The sequence below is a fragment of the Ambystoma mexicanum genome, chromosome 1p (genome assembly GCF_040938575.1).
Source record: "Ambystoma mexicanum isolate Mex_15411 chromosome 1p, UKY_AmexF1_1, whole genome shotgun sequence".
Taxonomy (NCBI): Eukaryota; Metazoa; Chordata; class Amphibia; order Caudata; family Ambystomatidae; genus Ambystoma; species Ambystoma mexicanum.
The window spans coordinates 1,314,177,080-1,314,201,048 of NC_090921.1; the positions used below are offsets into that span (position 1 = coordinate 1,314,177,080).

General features: G+C 46.7%; 1 long non-coding RNA gene across 1 annotated transcript; it reads left to right on the forward strand.

The window, feature by feature from the left end:
- The first annotated feature begins 2,728 nt into the window (after window positions 1–2,728).
- On the forward strand, window positions 2,729–23,833 carry LOC138575312 (uncharacterized). Its single transcript, XR_011303948.1, has 3 exons — window positions 2,729–2,854; window positions 12,584–12,696; window positions 23,726–23,833. It is a non-coding gene; the product is annotated as an uncharacterized lncRNA (long non-coding RNA).
- Window positions 23,834–23,969: the final 136 nt, after the last annotated feature.

The window sequence follows — 23,969 nt, forward strand, 5'->3', positions numbered from 1 at the left end:
ACACCCATTGGTCTTCTGCGTCAATTAGATGCCCTGGCTTCTTACTTAACTGCAAATGATCTCCGGATAAACACATCCAAATCCGCTGTGTTCATTTTTGGTAAGCCAGCGGGCAAAGCAGCTAAATTCAAGAGATGGCATATAAGCGTAGAGAGAATCCAAGTGTTTACTCAAATGACATATCTAGGGATATCCATAAATGCCAGTAGCAACTACGCTCATAGAGAAGCTGACCTGAGACGGCAAGTGAAGATGTTATCAGCACAGGCGAAACGTATCAAGACCAAATACTGTACATTTTCACTCGTCCTACTAATATCATTCTATCGCATGAAAACACTTCCTATCCTGATTTATGGGGTGGAGTCCGCTCTCCAATTGAGCTGGAAAGTGTGACAAGTGCAATCGGGACAATTTTGGAGAAATGTTCTTGCACTACCGAACTGCATGCCAGTGGCAGTGATCAGAAAAGAACTAGCCCTTACTTCATTACTTACAGTCACGATCTGGAAGACGCTATCCTTCTATCGGAAGTGCCTGCTGCCCTCATCAGAAGGCGGCTTTACCTTACTTGGTCAAGCACTTAAGACGAAAAGGGAGTGGATACTAGAAGAATGGAGCGAAAAATATAAGAGATGACTAAAGTCAATTGGTGCCATAGAGAAATTACTCATGGAAAATCTGGACGAGGTAAACGGCGATTGTACGACCAAAACTGGATTGACACCTTAGACTTAGTGTCTACTTCAAAACTTTATGGGAAGCATTGTGCAGCAGCAAGTAAACGAGGAACTATTCCTCTTTACCTGAGTAAGTTCCCCTCGGCAATCCTACGGCATCCGTTCCTACAACTGCACTTCAATTTGTTTTCGATAAAGGAGCTCCTTGCTCTAAGGAAACCAAAGAAACTCAGAGATTATGGCTGTAGACTGTGTGGCCATAAAGCAGAATCGCTGTGTCACTTGATTATGAGCTGCCCGGCGGTGGATCACACCAGATTCAACTTGATGAGAATTTTTTTTGCTGAAAATAGAACTCTAACTAAAGGGGACATTTGGCAACTCTTGGTGCAGGGGACCAGGTTCTCATTAACATTCGCTCTGTTAGAATTGATCTCAATTATATTTGAACATTTTGAGGAGAAAAAGAAAGACTAATGACTTCCTTGAACTATCACTGCTTAAAGTATGTTTTTGTTTGAATGACTTCTTTATTCTCTTTCTTCTGTTTTCTCTGTCTTGCCTCTTCTCTTTGTTCTTTCTTCCTTTTTCTTCTTTTTATTTCTTCTCCCTTCTCTTGTCTCTTTTTCTTTTGATCATGTAAATATATATGTAACAGCTAAAAAGTTTCAATTGAAACTAAATGCTAAATACATAAATACATTTAAAAAAAATAAGGGGGACAAGACAATTAGCCTCGTAATGGTAACATAAGGTGTAAAGCAACATGGGCGTAATTTTAATGGGGAGGGGACAAGTGTGTATGTGTCCCCAACTTTCATGACACATCATTTGGTCCCCCTCATTGGGCAGAGTATCCTTTCCTTTAGATGTCATGTCCCCCCCCCCCCCCGAAATTGTCTGCAAAGTTACTCCACTGTAAAGCAGTGTCGTCTGTGTGTTGCACTTTAGCACTGCGTGTTTGAAAGTTTTAAAATTGCACAGGTGGAACGTTTTTCACCGTAGAGCAAACAGGAGTTGCCCACTACTTGCAATGTACAATTCTAATGAACATTAAACTGATGCCCAATGGATAAATTCGAAGCTGGGGGCGACGTGTGCTTGTGGTAAATAGGTGAGAATGTCCGGACAGGAGAGGGCTTGCGGGTCTTATCTGTCATCAAATTCCTTTTCTCACTCAAAATTGGAGAGAAGCTGCAGCACAGTTCAAGATAACAAGAAGCCTTTCCAAATCCGCTCGCTCTTCCCTGGGCTTCTTTTTCAGGCCTGGCTTTGCCTGCATGCAACTTTCCCAGAAAGTGAGACGGTGCTCTGGAGCTCGCTTGTGGCGCTGCATAAGTGAAGCTGGCTTCTCTCTGCTTTGGGCTGGTCATTAGCTTCGAGCCGGGGTCAACCTTCCGCCGCAGATGAGGGACTGTCTGGAACGGGAGGGGGTGTACCAGCATATGGAAATTGTCCCCTCAAGAAAGGGGCTGTCCTCGTGTTTCCCTCCCGTCCATCTGTGATGGGCGAGCGAGGGTGACTCACGCCACAGAAGCCTCGCTGGACATCTCCCTAACAAGACATCGACCACTTGTCCTGTAAACAATTATCCGGCCTTTTAACGAGCAACCGCTGACCCGCTTCACGCCTCGCGCCGCCCGGGAGGGGGGCAGCAGCTTCCGGACATTTGATTTTACGTCAAAAATGAAAACAACAGCAGTCGCCCAAGGCGGATAATAGAGAGGGGGCCATAATGACCCGCCACGCCGACTTTGAATTAAAAATACCTGCCCCGCCAACGCAGGCGACGGGCCCAGTGCGCGGCCTCTCCCAAGGCTGACGTTTGATTACAGGTTCATTATCGCTTTTCGGGTTTGCCTTTGAGGGCAGACGCTTCCCCTAGGGATATAACGATTAAAACATCGGTTTTGTATATTTCCTCTCTCTTAGTGCCCCTCCCCTACTCCAGACATGTATCAGGCGGCCTAGTGTCTGCGGACAGAGGTTATAGGCCCTGTCAGCTCAGCGCCATCCAAAAAACAAGGGGAGCAGCGTCTCGGAGCATGATTTGCGTCACTACCCGAGAAACAATCGTATAAATATGGGGGCCGGGCAGCAACTACAGACAGATAATCCCCCCCTGAGGTGCACTCCGCGTCGGCACGGTTGGAACAACAGGACTGCCACTTCAGGTATGGTACCTCCCTGCAATCGCTTGTGTGGCCTGGAAGAAGGAAATTGTCCACAGCACCGCTTTACTAGTCCTGGGTCCGGTGGGGTAAAGCAAGTATGGTATCATACTACTCTGGTTTCCAGAGCGGCCTGGGAAAGGGTAGCTGCAGCACTCTGAACAAGTATGGGCCCATTGCTTGATTGCTGGCTCGGTGTGGGACATGAAAGGCGCAAGCCTGTGCTGTGGTATCACTCTGGTTTGAAGGCTCACCTTGGTCAGGGATGTGTATTATAGCGTGTATTTTTGTTCTAGAGCTTGCTTTACTGCGGTCAGGGTGTGGACTGGTGACGTGGTTGGTGTGCAAGTAACCCTCTCTAACATCTAGACCAGGTTAGGATAGCAGTTCTCTTTATGGATTCCTACAGGGCGGATGTGTTAGGTGACCACTGGTGCACCAGGGCAGGCGTGGTCTCTTACAGCGATGTACATGAAAACGATTTACTCTACTAACCCTCCTTCCCCTTAATGGGGGGTGCGGGGCTCGGTGGCCGAGCCCCAGCCCTCAACAATTGCAATGCATATACACCCATTGGGACCACTTTTCGAAAGTATGTAAGGCTTTTTCTGCACAGAGCTCAGGGGTTGAACAATTCAGTCTTCCTTGTATAGATCCTGCGGCCTGTTTGTGTGGGAGCTCCTGCCCTCTTGGCTCAGAAGCAGATATTGGGGGTGGGAGGCCTAGGTGGAGGTTTAGGCCACATGGTGAAACGGTGCTCTGACAAAACAATATGTGCTCAGCTCTGTCTTGTCCTTGGCCATTTGCTGTCATGATCTTTAGAGTGTCTCTGGGCAAAGCAGGTGTAGTCTCTTATCCCTCAGAGACTAGAGTTTCTATGCACAGGAGAGGTGTGGGCTCCTAACTCTGTGATCTGCAGAGTGCCTTAGAGCAGATGTAGTCTGTTAGTTCTTTGGGGTCTGTTAGGGCAGCAGTGGGCTTTTCCCTCTCACCTAGCTGTAAGCGCGTTAGGCCAGGCCTTGCCTCTTTATTTGATCTGCAGAGTGTGCAGGGCATATGCTATCTGTTATATGTCTCCCATCTTTAAAATATGTGAGCTCACGGGAGGTGCAGGCCCGCTCTGCTCTCTAGAGTGTGTTAGGGCAGGGACAGTGTCCTGCCCTAGCTTCTTCTGATCGGATTCTGATACATCTGAGGGCACGTGTGGTGTTTTAGCGCTCTCCTTCTGATCCGTAGTCTATGTTAGGGTAGGGCGGGTCTATTCTCATACTTGTCTCTCTGACATGGAAAGGGAGACACTCTCAGGGGTTTTACGACGGAGGACATAGGATCAAATATTTATCTCAGGGATCTGTAAGAAAGTGACACAGTGCACACGTTGTAGGCCCCTTTCATTCATTCCTGAAGATTTCCGGGACATGGAAGGGTTGGCGTGGAACAGCTCTCGCATTCCTACAGCAGGGTGGGATAGAAGTGTGGTGGTATCCAGGCATTGCATCGAATACATACACAGTATCAAATACAAAATCGTCGAAAAAAATGCATCAAAAATGTTTTTTTTGTAGGTAAAGGTTTTTTTTTTACTATAATGGGTTTTAAGGGGTAAAAAAACAGGAGTTTAGGCGGGACCCCCCATTAAAATGTTTTTTTTTTTAAAAAATGCATTTTTTCGATGCATTTATTTAGACGATTTTGCATTCAATTCTTTTGCATTCTATGCAATCACTAGGAACCAAGTGTGGTATTGAGCCTCCTGCCTCTTCTAAGGGTGGACTTTAATGAGGCAGGTGTGGCTTGCTGCCTGTATTTGATTCCTAAAGTGGGTGAGTGCAGGGTGGGGTGGCATGGCATCTAGGTGTGCGCGTGTGCTAGTTCAGAGCACTCCTGCTATGACATCCGTCCTTCTTATGCCGTAGTTCAGATTGAGACACTCAGATTGTGGTACAGTGCGACTCTATGATTCCTAGCCTGGGACAGGTTAGCTATAATGCTGGACAGGATAGCTGTGATGTTACCACTTGTGACACGGCAAGTGTGGTATGATATCACTATCTCATACCCAGATTGTACTGGGGTGTGGACAGTATCTGATTCCTTCACACGGTCGCATGGCACCCACTCATGCTTATGCAATGGGTTCCCTGAGGGCAGACATTTCTTCTAGTACTTTCTCTGATTTCTAGCCAGGGTTAGGCGAGTGCAGAAGTGGTTGGGAAATCTCTCGGATACGTAGAGTTGTCTCAGAGATGCATGTGGTGTCACAGTGCAGCTTTCGGAACCCCAGCTTTGGCTAAAATCAGTCTGACGCGACATGCTGTGCCTCTCTCTGTACTAGGGAATGCTGCGACTGGGCAGGTGGGGTATGAAAACTCTTTCAGATTCCTACCAAAGGTGTGGGTTGTGCAGGTGTAGTAAGGTACCTCTAGCCTTGTGTCGTACCTCTCTAATTTCTAGTCGGAAAGCTTGCTCTCTGACCTCTAGCACCGCCAGGGACAGGGCAGGCGCTCTGTGGTGCCTTTTTAGGATGTCTTTCTTGGTTTTGACGTGGCATGCGTGGCACAGATCCTTTCCCTGATACCTAGCATTGGGTGAAGCAAGACATGTGTGGTACCTCTTACTGATTGGTAGAGCTAGTTGGGTCAATGGTTGTATGGTACAGTACATCTCTCCGCACGCCAGTGCATTTATTTTACAATACCTAGGTCTAAATCCTGCTTAATTCAGGACAGAGGGAGCTGGATAGTTTAATGGGCTACTACTAAACTGGAAGACTACAGGGGAGTTGGATGGTGTAAGTGTGCTATGGTGTCTTTCACTGAAAAGCAGATTGCCTTTGGGAACAGAGGTGTTGCATGGCACTGTTCTCTGATTCTTAGTTCAGGGTAGCAGATGGGGGGTGTGGCATGGCACCTCAGGTGGATTCCTAAAGTGTTTTGACTCAGGGCAAGGGTGTTCAGAACTTCTGTGATCTCTAGACTAGGCAGGGATAGTACAAGTCTGACCCAGTCCATTTTTCTATTCCATCGCCTATTTTGATGCAGGGCAGAAGGAGTACAGTCTTAATCTCTGGTTGTTTGTCTGATTTGGAAAAACAGACTGGTGTGTTAGTGTGACTCTCTGATCTCGATAGTGGGGTTCTGCAGGACAGTTGTACACAACCTTTACATATTCTTAACATGGGATAGGACAAGGCAGGTGTGCTATGGCGATCCCCTCTGATTCCAAGAGCAGGCTTACACAGCAATGGTTGGGTACATTTCCAGTCTCTAGCTTTGCCCAGGGCAGGTGCAGCAGGAACTCTGATTCCTATTGTGGGATGGAGCGAAGAGATGCAGATCAATAATTCCCACTGATTGCTAGATTGGCCAATCAAAGAGCAGGTATGGTGCACTACACATGCTGGATCGCTGGGCTTCGGCGGGGCAGGGATGTCATGGTACCTCAGTAAGATTCCCTGTACGTTTTAGCACAACAAATGCCCAGTGCAGTATCTTTCTGATCTCCGGAGTGGGTTGAAACAAAGCAGGTTCATTAGCCTAGTTTGGGTTGAAGGTAGAAGCAGAGTTACATGATTAGTGCAGGTGGCCTGTAGTGCCACTCTCTGATTCCTTGACTCTTTTGAGACAGTGCATATGTACCAACATACAGCTCATTGATTGTTGGGGGTTGTATGGGATAGGGCAGATGTGGTATGTTACTTTGCTCTGTGTCTCAGAGTTGGGTGACACGAGGTGGGCGGGGGGGGTAGTATGGTGCCTATCCCACACTGTTAGCTTTCCACAAGAAAGGGGAGGCATGGCCCAGTGCCACTCTATGATTCCTGTAGTAGGTTGGAACATGCAATGTGATGTAGTACCCCTCTTGGATGCCCACCTTGGCTAGAGGACACAGTGGTTATGACACCTCTCTCTGTTTTTGTTTTATAGTGGGATGGGCGAGTGCACATTCAGTGCTGGTCCTTGTTTTGCATTGCTTTGAATGGGACTGGGCAGGTGTGGTAAAACTGCTACACCAGGCCTACGTTTGGGTTTATTCAGCGAAGTTGTGGTACAGTACCTCTCTAAATGTTATATTGGATTAATCCAGTGTTATAATCAGGGCATACAATTTGCGCTAGCCACTGACTAGTGATATTTGACTCTTGGCAAGTAAGAAATGTAGTGTGTGCTGTGTGCATGTATAAGATTGAGGTGGCAAGTGACTTTTTATGGCTGGCTAGTAGCTTGCAACTGGAATTATTGCTTCTTGTAACAATGTTAGAGATCACGCTATTTTCCTGTTAAGTCCTTCCTCTTCTTGTTCCTATATTTTAATAGACCAGATCATTGTTAACCCTGTCACTGCCGGTTCTTAAATGCTTCAATACACCCTAAGGATATAAAAAGGATTAAGGAGCCCCCTCCATATTATGGTGGTGAACATTATGCTTGTCCCCCCTCTCGTTGTTGACTAAAGCTTAGAAAAGTTTGATCTTCATGGTCACCACAAACCCTCACTTACGCAGTGCACACGCTCTGTCCTGGTTTGCATATACTTGGCTTGACCCTACGAATCCTCTGCCAAGGTCACCACACTATCATCCACATTCCACACTTCTTCAGCTAATGTCTGGATACCCTTAGACACTATGCACCCATTTTTTGCATCTAGTAATTCTTAGAACACCTTTTGCCATACTTTGCACACTCCACCATGCTCTGCACACACGCATACCTGCTCTGCACATGGTCAATTTCTTCCCACCCTACCATATCCACCCTTTCCTTAGAATTCACACCCTACACCCTATGATATGGCCAGCATAAACTCAGCAACATTGACAATCGGCAGGCATTCAAATGTACGCTAAACATATTCGACTTGGTTCTCTACCGACCCTCAGCCTCGCTCTAGACACCATTACAATGGAGACCATCTGCAACCATGTTGCACTGCATGCTCAACAGACCTCCTCACCACATGCTGTACCATCCTCTTGGCACCTCTCCAGGAAGTCACTGCACTCCTTCTCAGCCTGGCTCAGCACACCCCCTATGCAAGACTCCGCAAACCTACCCACTGATCTCTGCAAACCACCTCAGCCGTGCTCAGCACACGTATTAACTGTGTGCCATCAACCTACAATTCAGAGCATCTGGCATGATTTGTGCATGCATAACCATGCTCTGAATACCCTCTGTCATTTTCTGTGTGCCATGGGCGAACACCAAAGATGTGTGTGAGACCACTGAGGAAAGAATAGGGCTCTGGGAGGAGCAGCTTAACACTATGCACAGGTCTCCTTTCATGCAGAAGCGATCACCGGATCATCATTTTTAGTTTGGGCTATTAGGTGGCAGCGCCACCTATAAGCCGAAACTATTGCATTAGCGTACAGATAGGGAGGCATGGCATATAAGGAGGGACACAAAGGTTGAAGGTGTTGTTTGGTTATTTGCCCACCTATTGACTGCCCATGGCCATGCAGATCTCTACAGCGATTACCACCCAGTTCCTGCCCCTTCCCGCCCGAAACACTGCCTTAAGGGTACTCTTTGAGATCACTTTATTCAAGCCTTGCCATCAAACTTTGCCCTCTAAGTGCCTGCCCGTGTCTTTTGAAATCAGCCTCCTGAGACTTAATGGCTTAGTTTGAGTTGTTATACTGGTATCATAAAAATGTTTTAACCAGGTCTGCCTTCAGCCACTCGATTTATAAGCACTCTGCATGTCCTTCACTGAAGCCCTGTAAAAAACAAGCATTGACGAATCTAACAGTTTTGCTTGTGCACAGTATTAGGCCTTTGCAAGGCACTGTATTAATTGCCCAGGTAGAATCAGCATTGTGTACCTATTATCATCAATGGCCAGCGAATACCACTACGGCAGTACCTGGCAAGTGCCTTTCCCATGCCCACACAATGCCCAAACTGTTGGCATTGCCAATGCTTGTTACATTTGTTAAGCAGGGGTCACTATTGGGTAGACCCCATGATCATGTTATTCCCATCTGTTGCACAAGAATAGTTTGTGACAATAATCTCGGGAGGATAGCTCAAGGTCACCGCGCTCGCCTTGGCAGCAAGACGACGTGGAGCAACAGAGGTTCGATCTGCGGTTCCCGCTTTGAAACCTCTGGGTATTAAGCGCGTTATAAATAACCAATTATTATTATTATAGTACAGAGCTCAAGTGGGGATTTCGGTTGAAGGTGGCCTAAAAAGCACAACATAATTTGTCTCTTTGTGCAGCAGTGTACCATGGGAGTGTTCTAGGGCAAGGGAATATTGCTGCTGCCACCTAAGGCCCCACGTTAATTGGGTGTCAGAAATTAGAATGCTCCTAAAAGCAGCATTTCCCCATTACCAGGGTAAAGGACAACACTTTGTCACGTACCACACGCGGCAAACATTCTCCAGCCACTCCTGGACATACTTGATTATTGGGGCCTGCCTAAGTATTGTCATTGCTACCCTTCGCTGACAGCTACTCTGAGCTACCAGAAACAACTGGAAAGCGTACTATGTTCAGCATCTCACCGGCAGAGGCGTAGCCAGGACTGTCTAGCAAGTGGGGCATGAAGCTAATTTAGTTGGGCCCACTGTAGCGACATTAACATCTAGAATGCTTACACAGTGCAGCTGAAAAAACATGAAGACCACACAATTATATCCAAATAACAATATTGCCTGAACAACAACATTCCAGTGAACAAACCCCCATGTGACAGGTGGTCCAGGCTGACCATGACCTCTGCCCCGTGGGCGCCGCACAGCCGTTAGGCCCACTACCGCAGCGGGCCTCCCCCATGCCCTTTTTGGAGCGATACTGGGAGGCACCCCTCTTCGGACTGGCATCTTTCGCCTCTTGATCCTGCCCTCTCCAGCGGAACCCTACAAGCCCAAAAAAACCTCTTAGTGAGAGGCAGACCTGCTCTTGCCACTGCACCCTATCGGCCTCAGGGCCCCCAGAAAAGGCAACTCAATGTCCACATGGTCCTCGCCCACCCGCCACAGGGACTTTGAAAACCTGGTTGGGGGCACTCCCCTCAATTCATGCCGTGCGCACCAGCACCAAGAAGTTCTTGAGCAAAAAGTCAGTACCCCTCACAGACAAATTAACTCTGTCGTGGGGTACATTTTCGGGCCCTCTCACCAAACCATTATCCACAATCCTCAGATGCCCGCGGCCGGATGCCAATTGAGCAAGTTCATTGTTCAGTTGTCTCGCAGAAATGTTCAGCGGCCATCTGGGGCTAGGCGCACCCCATCTTGTCCTGTGGATGATCTGGGACCAGGCAATCAGAGCACACGGGCAAACCTTCCCAGCCAACCAATCAGGGAAACCAGGGATTCCCACCCTTTCCTCCTCCCCAATGAGACCAAATTGTTTCTCCCAATGTGCAACATAACCAAAGCAGGATCCGGCAGCTGCCGTTCAATGCTGTGCCTGGCTTCAGTCTTGCAGACCTGCCCGATCAACATGCCCACACACTAATCCAGTGTATGACTGTTCCTTGGCACTTCAACAATGCCGGGTACATGCTCACCCTCCTTTCCATCCACTTGATGTATGAGTGCCCAATCACCCAAACCACTCTCACGGGAGGCATCCTCTAAAATGATCAACAGAAAGCGAGAGAGCAAATTAGTCAAACACTAAGGTATGATGAGCATTACAGAAACCCTGGCACTCCCCGCCTCATTTCGCCCTTGCTAACAAGCCAGGTGAGGCCCTATGTAAGCCCTGAATGCACCAGACCTCTATCTCCCAATTCCTATAATCTGGTCCTTTTCGAGGCCCATACCAGCTGCTGTGGTCACTGCCCCAACCCAGAAGGACTGCATATCAATCACAGGCCCCCCCAAGCCTGTCCACACCAGGGCAACCCACAATTACATTGTTTGCGAGCAAGCAGAGGCTGACGGAATCTCTGAATTCCTCTACTTTGCTCGCTGGAAGACGGTATATGCTCTGCACTGAGTCAACCTCTATTCCCAGGAATGTCATGGAAGTGACTGGTCTCTCCGACTTGTCCCTGGCTAGGGCACTCCAAGTTTCTCAGTCACTGCCTGGAACGCATGCAGCGTGTCCAGGCATTGCCTGGAGCGGGCTTGCCCAAGAACAACTCATTGTCCAAGTAATGTACAACCCTATCCCCCCCTACTCTGGCGCCTGGTGACCTATTCCAAGAAGGTACTGAATGTCTCGAAATAGCTGCAGGAGACTGAGCATCCCATGAGCCTGCATTTATCGAAGTAGAATTGCGCTTCTGCCTGGAAACCCAACAACCGATAATTGTCTGGGTGCACCGCGAACAGCCTGAATGCAGACTCGATATCTGACTTTGACAGCAGTGCCCTTCTGCCCAGGATATGCAATTGACTGAGCGCCTCATCGAAGGAGGCAAAGCTCACTGAGCAGACACCATCATGTATTGCTTCATTCACCGACGAGCTCTTGGGAAAGGACAGATTATGATCAACCTATACTTTCCCGCCTCCTTCTTAGGAACTATGCCCAACGGGGATCAAACAGAGTCAGGGAAAGGGGGTTGGCGAAAAAGGACCCCCAACTCTTCCCAACTTCCTTTCTTTCTCTAGTTTTTCGATCAAGAACCCTGGAATACTGGTGGCTGAAAAATGATTTTTTTGGAATCAGTGGGATAACCATTCCCTGTGTCGGAATGTGAAACCCCAAGGCAACTGGCAACGGCAGGACACAAGGCGGAGGACGGGGGCATCCAATGCTCTCACTGCCCTCATTTATCCTCCATTATTACCACTGATGCCGCCCATCCACCAGCCACCGGCGTTGCCGTGGATCTGCCTCGTCTCTGCAGTGTAGGCCGCCCTGTACCAGCTGCAGGCGGCTGCTTCAGGCAACCACCCGTTCCTGCCACCAGTGTCACCCCCCCGACCCGCCCAACCCAGATTTCTGCTGAGTTGGGCTTTTTGGGAGTGGGCTTTATGTTTCAAGCAGTCTATTGAATGAAACAAATGCAGTCCAGTACCTACGAAACAGCACAGTGTGATGTGACACTGGCTTGTTACTGGCAGGGCTCTGGTCCTCTTGCGGTGGACTGGGGGGAAAACAGTTGCTTTCCTTGCCGTCTGGGTGGTGGGAGCCAGCGCCTTTCAAATTGATGTTTTGGGAGACTGCCGGGACTCAGCCCCAACCCACTTACAGCCCTGCTTTCAGGCTATAAAGTTTGTTATCACCATGAGTTGGTTCCAGCACCACTTAGGGGTCAATAGATATATTTAAATGCATGAACATTAACATAAAATACTTCTCTAGGTTATCAAAACAATGAATGAAAGCACCCCACCTTGGAACTCTCTTGACATGACCATACAAGTTCAATACAGCAAGTGTACAGCCGGATTGTCAGGTGCACCACCGAGAACAGCAGCACACTCGGACAAAACACCTAACTTACATTTTATCGTCTTTTATGGTATATTAAGTCCAGGGGCCTCCATCACTTGTATTCAAATGGTCGAACTTCTGTCGAACATTTCATTGACACACAATGACCGTCCCTGAGAAATGAGTGATACTGTCCCTTGAACCGATCTATAATGTTAGAACTCTTATTATCAGCTAATATGTCCAGTGAGGCGGTTTTTCTATACTACAACGTGCAACTATTACATGGCTTATTGTTAGGGGTGTGCATTATCAATTCTTATTACTCTCTCTGCCTTTTGTTTGACGTGGCTCTGATGGCCTTCTTCTTCCCTCCTGCAGGGGATGGAAGGATGTGCCTCCAGCAGGGCCCTGCTGTCTTTCTCTCTCCTCATGGGATGTTGCCTCCTGCTGTCCTCTGCTTCTGTTCTTCCCCATCTCAGAAGCTCAGACAGGTGGGTCCTCTCTCTTCCATTCCGTCTTTCTTTATGTTTGTAACGAGGATCAGGTCCTTTTTTCTAGAGGCCGTCCCCTCTTCTGAAAAAATCAACCTTGGGTGGAAGGGAAAAGCTAGAAGCTACCCAAGATCTGCGTTCCAAAAGTGGGGTATGGGCTGAAAGGGCGGGTTTGGTGTTCCCTGTCTTCCCCCATAATAATTTGGCCAACAACACCCTGGATCCTTCAACACTGACTACGATGTCTGGGGTTCATGGAAGTTGCTGCCAAAACAACTGTCGGGAGATGGGGTTGGCTAACATTGGCCTTAATGTCTGTGTACCTTTTTTCTGTAAATTGAGGCACTTTCACAGGCTACAGGTTTGAGGCAGGCTTAGGAATGTGCTTCTGATTCCCGGCTCACATCAAGGGAAAATACAATGTACTGGGTCCAAGTTTTTTTATTTTTTATTGTGCAAATAGTTTAATTCATTAGAACTTTAAGCACATTTCATATCAAAATACATATCAAAATGATCAACATACACACCATTCTAACACTTTCTTCACGTCTAAAATGTCACTTAGCTACAACAAAATGCACGTGATTGAAACATTTTCCAACACATTTAGAATTCAATTTAAATACATAATCTCTGAAGATGTACAATTTGGGAATTCATCCCTCTTTTTTTAGTCTCCTTCCATATGTCACGTGCTGCTGTACTTGCTACCACAGAAATTGCCCCATATATACATTACCAGAATTGGTCTCTTGAACTGTCTTCCAGGTTGCTCAAAGGTTTTCCGTAACCCTTCACACACATGGGTATCAAGGCTTTGCATTGCGACAAGATATGACGAATAGTTTCTATTTCTTCATTACACCATCTGCATAATCTTTCTGCATAAGGAATATCCAACCATGCTCCTATAAATTCCCTTGCATGCAAAACGTTCATGCGCGAGTGTGATATAAAATGTTTTAGCTCGATACTGGTTATCTTTGTCAGGTAAAGGGATGGTATATGTCTTTGCCAACCCTGTCGGTCTAAATCCTCATATCACATCTTCGTGTGTAAATTGGTTCCAAGTACAATCGCGTTCAGTGAGGTTTGTGATTCTCATGGGTCATACATTCAGAAATCACAGACAGCAGTTGCAATGACGAATGGTTATTTTCAAATCAGAATTCAAAACTGTATGAGCATCGTCCAATGCATCTATTTGGCCCTTCTTACACCCCCTTTGCAAATAGCGCCTTCACAGTCTCTGCGTGTACATTTCGAGTTTCCAAAAACTACTGTGAGGCAAAAGATACCAACAATGCCCCTTCTAACCCCATACCTACCTCGCCTCTCCTTTTCCTAAGTTAATTTGAAAGGCACTGGCACTGAAGCCTCGACCATGAATGCCACATAACAGTCCAAATAGTGCAAAGGTGCCTAGAAAGAAACACTTTTGGTCAAATTATCACCTACAACACACCCTACATGTAGTAGCAGGCTTACAATACCTCAAAGGGCCACGCTCATCCTTGTCCCCTTCTCCTGTCACATTGTATTTGTATTTGTATTTGTTTATTCATAACGCGCAAGCCATCAGGGCGCAATTTGTGCAAAGTTACAATAATGCATATATACCGACAAAATGACATTAACAGAATATCAACAGTGTTTCTAACTACATATATTACAGTGATTACAGTGCCGCTAGGCTTAACAGTGGATATACCCATAGGGTGTGCAGAAGTAGTAACGGAGGTCAGCGGGCCAGAGTCTGTAAGACAAGGGCGCAGGGCATGTCTTAGTGCTGGTCAAAAAGCCAAGATTTAGTTTTGACCTTGAATGTGTTGAAAGAGTCTTCATCTCTGATTGTAGCGGGGAGGGAGTTCCATAGCTTTGAGGCTAGGACAGGGAAGCTAGTGCCCCCCGCTTTTTGAAGTTTAAACCTAGGGATCGATAGACAGTGAGTCTGGGCAGTTCTTAAAGGTCGGGCGGTCGAATGGCGAGACAGCCAACTTCAGAGGTAGAGAGGGGCCTTGTTAGCCAAGCATTTGTGCGTGAGGGCAAGTGTTTTTAGTGAGATTCTCTGCTTGACAGGTAGCCACTTTAGGTTAGTTCTGGATTCTGAAATGTGGTGGTTGCGGGGGATGTTAAGGGCAGCTCGTATGGCATTGTTCTGGGTTGTTTGGAGTTTGTTCAGGTTCTCTTGGCTAGTACCTAAGTAAAGAGCACTAAAATAATCAATTTTAGCCATAATGAGAGTTCTAGCTAGTGTGACACTGTTAGGGGTGGTAAGAAAAGGTCGGCAGGCAGCAATAAGTTTGCACGTGTATGCAGAGGCAGATCTGACTGCTTTATTTGTCTAGATAAGGATAGGGTGGCGTCAAGGTAGAAACCTAACGTTTTGGTATCTTTCGAGACTCGTATGGTATTACCGTCTATGGTGAATGACTGATAGGGCAGTTCTAGTTTTCTCAGGCGTTGTGAGGTGCCCAAGATAAGGAGCTCTGTTTTATCGTCATTTAGGTATAACTGGTGTTGGGCCATCCAGGCTTGGATGACCAGGTAGACGTCGTTAAGGGCCTTGGTGTCAGCTAGATAATCACCAGTGATGGGAATGATCTGGGTGTCATCCGTATAGTTAGTGTAGGAGACACCCAGATAGTCAAGCACATGAAAGAGTGGTTTCGTGAAAATGTTATAAAGTGTAGGTGACACGCAAGATCCCTGAGGTACGCCGCTGTGAATTGGGGAGGGGTCCGAGGCTGCGGATGGTGCAAAGACCCTCAAGGATCTATTGCTCAAAAAGGATTTGATCCCGGCCGCAGCAGAGGACGAGAAGTTGGCAGCAGAGTGGAGGTGTCTGCATAGGATCTGGTGGTTGACCAGATCAAATGCGGCAGAGAGGTCGAGGAGTAGTAGCATTGCTAGTTTTCCCTTATTCTTCAATACCTCAATTTGGGTTTTTAAGTCTATTAAAGCAGTTTCCGTCCCGTGTCTGGGCCGAAATCCGGATTGTCGTAGACCTAGCAGATTGTTAGATTCCAAGTAGTCTTGGATCTTAAGGTATGCTGCGTGGTCTAGAATCTTAAGCAAAAACGGTACCGTGGTGATAGGTCGGAAGTTAGTAGGTATACTTTGGTCTAGGGAAGGTTTTTTGAGCAGTGGGATCACCCAAGCGTCCTTAAGGTTGTCTGGGACAATACCTGTTTTAAAGGAGGAATTGATGAAGGCCGTAATGAATGGGGCCAGAACATGGGCAGAGTCCTTAATGATAGGAGCTGGGCAAGGGTCACCTTGGCAGTTGGATGGTTTAATTCTCAAGATGATATTTTCTACCTCGGTAACGGTGAGCGGTGAGAAGGCAAATGGTTTGGTGTTAGCAGTGTCTAGAGGGTGGGCCCTAGCAGGGGAGAGTGAGCGGTTGTCGAGCTTCAGACTGTCCTGCTTGTCTTTAATTTTAGATTGTAGCATAGAGATTTTATTTAGTAAGGCTGCTTGAATGTTAGCACACCATTTACTATCTTTCGTGCAAGTGTCTGGGGGGGAGACTGGAGTTTCTAGCTCTTTTAGGATTCTGAAAAGTTCCTTTGTATTCGAATCAGCTTGCAGAATACGATTGTTAAGCGACTCTTTTTTAGCGGTGATGATAGCATCTTTGTAGGTGAGTGAGGCAAGAAGGAAACCATCTTTATGCTCATCAGAAGGGTGGCTTTTCCAGCGATGTTCCGCACAGCGTTTGGCTTTACGGAGTATTCTTAACTGTGGGGTGAACCATGAATTAAGATGTGCTCGTGGTTTGGCCTTCCTAAGTTTGATGGGTGCTATAGAGTCTATGGCCGTGAGCATGGTTTGGTTATAGGTGTCTGCTAGGGAGGTGGGATCAGAACAGGTGTTAGTAGCTGCATTGAGGGACGGGAGTAACAGTGTGAGGAGTTTCTCCTTAGTTAAGTCCTTTTTACTTCTAGTAGGGAGTGCTGGGCCTATCGGTGTCGGGGCTCGCAGGGTTGCTTCAATATTGAAAGTTATGATGTGATGGTCAGACCATAAGCAAGGGGTATTGTCGAGAACCTTGATATTGCAGTTAGCGCCTGCTAACCAGTCAATGGTCCTGCCTTTGATATGGGTGGGTTCTTGAATGTACAAGGTGAAGCCGAGGTCAGTTAGAACATTCTCCAGATCTATTGCTACGGGATCTTTTGGGTCACCAAGACCTAAGTTGAGGTCGCCTAGGATGATTGTTTGTGAGTTATTTTTAGTTTTGTCAAGGAGGAGAGTGGATCTTTCGCAGACGAAGGTCGGTGCTAGACCTGGGGGCCTATAGATAAGGTGGAGGGTGGCCGTTTGGTTAGGCATTAGTGATAGTTTGACTGACAACGACTAGGCTGATTCGAGTTTGGAGTCGGATACCACTCTTAGGTCAAGAGAGTTTTTATGGATGAAGGCCACGCCACCGCCTCTGGATTAGGCAGTGGTGCGGTCACATCGCGTGATGCCGTAGTCAGGCGGTAAGGCCAGGGTAGTGAGGGGCCAGATGCAGCATGTAGCCAGGTTTCGGATATAGCGATGAAGTCAAGGTCAGAGGTGGTGATGAGGTCAGCAATGTCTAATGCGTGTTCTGTGAGAGATCTGCCGTTGATAAGGGCGCCCTTGAACACAGGCAGTTTAACCCCTGTGGTAGTGGATTTGCATGTAGCGGTGGGTGAGGGTGAGCCAGGCGGTGTATGTGAGGTTTGCTTGGTGGCGTTGTTGCGAGAGTGTCGTAGGCGGAATCTAGTGCCTAGTCTCTTGTTTCTAAGAAAAAGGGGGCAAGGTTGGTTAGGAGTAGGTTTCCTGGCGAAGTGTTCCAGCCAGAGAGCTGGGTTATTAAGGTATTGGTTAATATGGTTACTAGAGTAGTGTAAACCTACGGTGGTTTCTGCGGGGCTCATTATAGGAGTCACAGTCGGCAGTGTCGGGTGGTGTGGGTTCGGGCAGGCCAGACTATTAGGTGACTGATCGAATTTAGCCCAAAGGAGGAGGGTTGTTGCAGTGGGTAGCTGATTGACTGGGACAGCCCGTGGGGCTAGAGTGTAGTGTAGTAGAAGGAGCACACTGACGTGCATGATGGTAGTACTAGCTACCTGAGTAGGATACCTACGAAATTGTTCACACGGGTCTAGATTGGGTCTCATTAGATGGGACTGAGGTATCAGTGACCAGAGCGGCACAACGAGTACAAATGCCTTGATATGACTAAATGTCAGCAATCATAAGTGACCTCAGTGTGCAGTGTGTGCAAATGCCTAACATTGACTAAATAACAACAATCATATGGTGACCAGGGAGGCACAGTGAAAAGTCTGCATTTGTCAGGCACAACAGATTAAGGCAGTGCAAAATACAGCGCAGCTAGATTCAGATATCAGGAATATCGGGAATGCAGTGCAAGATACAGCGCAGCTAGATTCAAATGTCAGGCGCATCAAATACAATAGTGCAGAATGCACTAGGCAGAAGTATCACAGTTAGGCTAAAATGCACAGGGCAGGGCAACACCTAGATTTGAAATATCACAGTTAGGCTAAAATGCACAGAGCAGGGAAGTACCTAGATTTGAAATATCACAATTAGGCTAGAATGCACAGGGCAGGTCAACACACACCTAGATTTGAGATATCACAGTTAGGCTAAGATGCATTCAGAGAGCAATCACCACTCACTAAGAAAACAGTTAACAAGATCACCCAGAATATGGTGTAAAGCGCTCTATAAATCAATAAATCAAATCAAATCAAATATCAAGCCATTTTTATCCACACAGTACTCTGCCACCATCAAGACCCCTCCAACCACTCCCCATTGGGTTGAGGGAAAAGTAAAGCCAGCACATTTTCTGTTGACTTCCCTGGTAACAATTACCCTGCTGAAATAAACCAGAACTTCACCCAAATTCTATTCGCCATGGATCCTTGTACTCTCAAACTCACAGTTCCCAGAGGAGCAAGAAGCAGTCCACGGCCACCCTCTTATTGTCGTAGCCTATTTTGGGATTCCTGATCTGGCATTGCTGTGCCCACGTGGCCCTGTGGGTTGTCTGGGTTTACAGCACTGCATGGTTGTGGGGTTCAGATAGACCATAGTCTGACGTTAAATAACAAATGGCAATGCATCTATATATATGGCAGATTTCCATCATATGACCGCGATCACACAAAAACAACATGACATGGCCCAGTATACATTTCAATTGACAGTAAACCATCATTTTCAACAAAATGCCGACATATATTACATTTCAGGTAGTATCTTTTCCCCACAAATACCCTTGTGCCTCCCCCACCCCATCCCATGACCTATGGACCATCAATCAACATTTCATCAACACCTACACTGCCACTGTCCTGCCCCTGCCCCCAGAGACAGAAGCACCACATTTGCTTCTATGTTAATAAATAAGCAACATCTCCTACAAATTACCAGCAGTAGGTAACACTGCACTAATCTAATCATATCAAAAGAGGTGATGGCTGGAAGGTTTTTTATGAATCTTAACCTCTGGCATTGCTCTGGGCAACCCTCCAGACCATCGTTCTTCACCTGCCAAGCCATTACAAAAGGAGAAAGACCATATGCAAATCAGGCTTGGTCCAACCCCAAAAAGGGGCAGTCCAGCCCAAACTGCTTGGTCACATCCCGTCTGCAAGAGACTGTGAGCATCCCCAAACATGTTTCAGCCTCTAATCATTCTCAGCCTCCATCTGTATATATATATATATATTTATATTTGGGTTTATATAGAGCAATCCTAGCTAGGGACCAAAAGAGCACTGTGCAATGCTGGTTGATGATTCCAACAACAATTTAAGCTGCCCCTAGAGACTAAAAGTTCTCGCTGTGGATTTTGAATTTCCTGGCCCTTGGTTATGGTTTTCTCCATTGAGAAGGAGCAGCGGGTCCTAGATGTACCCCAACTACTCAATGAAGCAAAGGACCTTGAAGAGCTTTCTGAACTGCAAGAGCATTGTGGCTCTTGCAATTTCAACCAGAATAGTATACTAGGAGACTCGTGCATAACAAACAAGCACTGGCAAAGCCAACATTTTGGGCTTTTATGTTGGCATGGGATAGGCATTTGCTAAGCACTGATAAACAGGGCCGGGAGGAAAGCTCAGGGGCAATATGTTTGTCTTGGAAGAGAGACAACACAGAGCAACACGGGTTAGAATTACGGTCAGGTGCTTGGAGACTGGTTCTAAGTGGTCATAAGTTTTTAAAAGCTGGAAAATTGAGTAATTACATGGGCATATGATGTCAGTATCTAGCAAATGCCTATTTAATACCTGAAGCTAAAACCATTGGCTTTGAGGTGGCTTGACTTTAACAGGGCTTCAGTGCATGGAAGAGAAATAAACTGAGTGGCTAAAGGCCCAATTGGTTAGGACATATTTATTAAAACGTTCACCATTTACACCTACAATTAAGCCATTTACTCTCAGCAGGCTACTTTGAAAAAACACAGGCATTTTGATTTTTGATGTTACTTCTTGATAGAGCAAGCGCAAAGAGATCCCAGGGGGATGTGTTTTGGGCGGGGAGGTGTAGGTAGTGGATGGGAAGGGACATAGGATTTAGCATGGTCATGGGATATCATTGGGCGGGTAAATAACCAAATAAGGCCCACAATGTGTGTGTCCTTCTCACATGCCATCTTCCTCCTACCTGTACTCCAATTCCATCATTTTGGCGTATAGGTGGCATTTTTTGTGTTTTAGGCAATCATTTTTATTGTGTTCAGATAATATGTTTGTTGTTTGTTAGTTCCTGAGGCCCTACTGAGGGGTTGGGAGTTTGGTTCTGGGATGACATAGTTTCACGGTGGCATGTACATCTACCAGATCTATGTGGTGTGATTAAACGATAATAGTAGGGTGTGAATGTCAGAGTTGATGGGGCGAATGGAGGCAGGGTTGCCACACTTTGTCCTAGAGCTCACATGGTGAACATTTTGACAGAGTGGCATGGAGACTTGGTGGGCTTAACCTGTAAATATTTAGTAGGGAGGATTTAGGTGAGATGAATGAAGATGGTGGCATGGACTGTCCAGTTGAGTGGGAGAGGGTTGAGTCATTCGACTAGTGGAAAGGTGAAGAAGATGAGGTTGGGTGTGTTGCTCCTGACTTGAGTAAGGTTTAATATATGCTGATTTATATCCATTGCAATGTTTTTGTGAGACTAACGCAAACTTCCATGGTGCATTTAGTGGCCCAGGTTTCTAATAAGATGAAGTCACCAAGGAAGATGTTTAATGAGAGTGAGACTTATGCAGGTGTGACGAGGTCAGTGATCCACCATTTGCATTCTTACTCCCATAGACCCTTACCCTCGCCACTTACCCAAACGAACCCTGATAGCCCTATCCTCAGCAATCTGAACTGCCCTAAAAACATCCTCTTTGCTGACACCACAGCAAAGGCCACAAGAAAAGCCTTTATAATGCCACCATTCAACGAGCCGTCAACAGACTCATCCACCCAGATGGATTTTTCACCCAGTGTAAAATCTTCCATGAAAACATCACTTGTCAACTTCAACTCCTTGACGACTGACAAAGGGTTCATTGTCTCTCCCAAAGCATTGAAACCATGAGGTCTTCTGCCCCTCTGGTAGATAAGGTGGCTTCATCCTCATTGAATGCTTCAGGCCTTCTCAGAAATTCTAAAACAGTGCATGACCCTGGCATAACCTAGATGATAATACAGTGATCTAAAGAGTTTGTGGCCTGTGGGATGCGCCAGGGTCCCCTCCACTAGACCGTAGTATTCTTTGCATATACAATACCTCTTCCCACTTTGGCATCTTAGTCTGATTTCTCAGTTTCCATAAGCATCGGGAGCATCCATCTCTTGCTGTACATCAAGTGGACATAGGATCTGTGACAGCCTGTCAGCTATATGAGGGCATTAATTTAGGAATATTGACGCAATCACACAAAGACACCTAAGATCAAGTAGACTTTATTCAATAACTCCCAAATACCACACCCTAAAAAGTAGCTCTGCACCTAAATGTGCACATTGTAAATGTTGACTCTCTTTTTCTTTTGCAGATAAAAAAAAAATCACTAACCAATGCTTTAGCATGTTGTAATTACTGAAAGAATAATAGCCCCTTCACCCACAAAACGAATTCTAAGCATCCAACAAGGCCCGTGTTCTCTTCCTGCAACTAGCTGGCCAAGGGCCTTAATGAAACTGACCTCCAAGGATTTACATCTGGTTCAAAATGATGTCCTGATGCACATGGACCAAATCTCTAATGTGCGCTACACCGACTCTAGTGACTGACCATCAGCTCACAAATACAATTTGAATAGGTATGCATCAGCACCCCTAAATAGGGTGACCAGACATCCTGGTTTTCCCGGAACAGTCCGGGGAAATCGCCCTACGTCCCGGGGTCCCGAGAGTGTTTTAAATGAATGAATCCTGTCCTGGGATTGGATGGGCGGGTGACCGCAGTCCCGGTTTTTGCCAGGAACCGATTCAGAAATCCTGAAATCGGGCCCCGGTGCGACTCTTCCAGCTCATGAAGGCTTTTCTCGCCCCCATTTCCACCTCCACTTTCCCCTCCCTTTTCGTTCTCCTGCAACAGGCCAGCGACATAGAAGTAGGACTACCGTTTTTTCTCGAGTCCTGTTTGTGTTTACTGTAGTCCTTCTCTTCTATGTCCAATTTTTCTTTTATCTGGTCACCCTACCCCTAAAGCCATGAATGCTGGAACAAAACATACTTAACCAACAAACTTACTGCACTCAGTAAAAACAGCCACCTAAAGACAACTCCTCACGCAACACAAACAAACCTGCTCCACATCGTGCTCATTGAGAGTGGTCCACCTGCCTTTGAAACTGACACGGGTTGCAAGCCCTGCTAAACATAGTACAACTCTTCTCTCCCTGAACCACAAAGCATCAACTTGGGTAACACAGCCCCACATGCAGGGAAGCCATCAATTAGCTCAAGGCACGCTGACCGAAACTTAAGATCCCAGCTTTTTGGTTTGGGGCAGTGTGCATTCAGCTGTACAGCGGAGCCCTATAATTTGTCAATACAACCATCTATAGCGTTGTACCCAAAATTCGTATACCCACTTTTTAAAACGCTTCAGCTAGGTGACCCTATGGATGTGGTACTACTGCTAAGAATCAAATCAATAAATGAGCTAGCAGGCAATAAAATAACCCCATGTAAAGTTGTTGTTAGTGGGCAGTTGATAATCTCAAACGGACATCCAGTTGTGATAGGTCCCCAAGGCACACAGAAGCCACAGGGCTGAGAAAATGGAGTCTGTGCAGGTCAGAAAGAGAAGGGTATATCTCAGCTCATTTGTGCTGGGGGTCCCCAAGAGCCGCCTAGATCTGAAGTTATATCGATCTAAATAATGCAAGTTCCGCTGCTCAGTGCCTGTTTGTGGGGAATTCAATGGGGTGTGATGATAGTTTGGGGGTAACAGCTTGATGAGAGATTAGCCCAACTGATCAGGCATCCGTCAGACAATTGTGGGAGTGCATGACATATATAAAGGATACGCAATGTTTAGTGAGGCACACTCAAAAGGAAACCACAACTATCCCTATGGGGTCATTATAAGTTTGCCGGTATCCTGCCGGTAATTCCGGCGGGGTACCGGCAAACTGACCCTACTGTTTCTACCGTCTGATATTCCGGTGTTCCTGGGATATTCCAGGTGGTGGAAACACTGGTAAATCCGCATTCCGGGATTGCAGCATTTTCTTGCTGGTGGGGGCCTGATCTACCAGCAGCTCAGGGCTGGAGGTCAATCAGTGCCCCCACCGGAAAATTTGTGTTTTACCGGTGCAGTAAAAGTGCAGGTGCCAGAATTACTGGCAATTTTACTGACATTTTTACCACAAAACTGTAATGACCCTATGCCTTTGATCCATCTTCAAGCAAGACAGGAATTCAGGAAAATGGTTCCTAACACTTCTTCCCGACTTTACTTATAGGACTTGTCTTATGTTCTGTTTCCCAAATCTTTCTAGAATCTGGAAACGAGAGGTCGCTGAATACCCATCCAGCCCGAAGTCCTTGGACCCTTTCCTCCTGAGGCCATCCACCTGGGGCCTGCAGCTTCCCTCTTTCACACTGCGCGACTGGAGCATGAAGATGATGTCATCTGGCCTTCCGTCCAATCAGCCATCAACATCAGAGCGGCGTGGGAAGCCACCACCGCAGCCTTCCCCAAGGCAGCTTTTCTTCAGTCCCTCAGATAGCGCAGACTCTCGG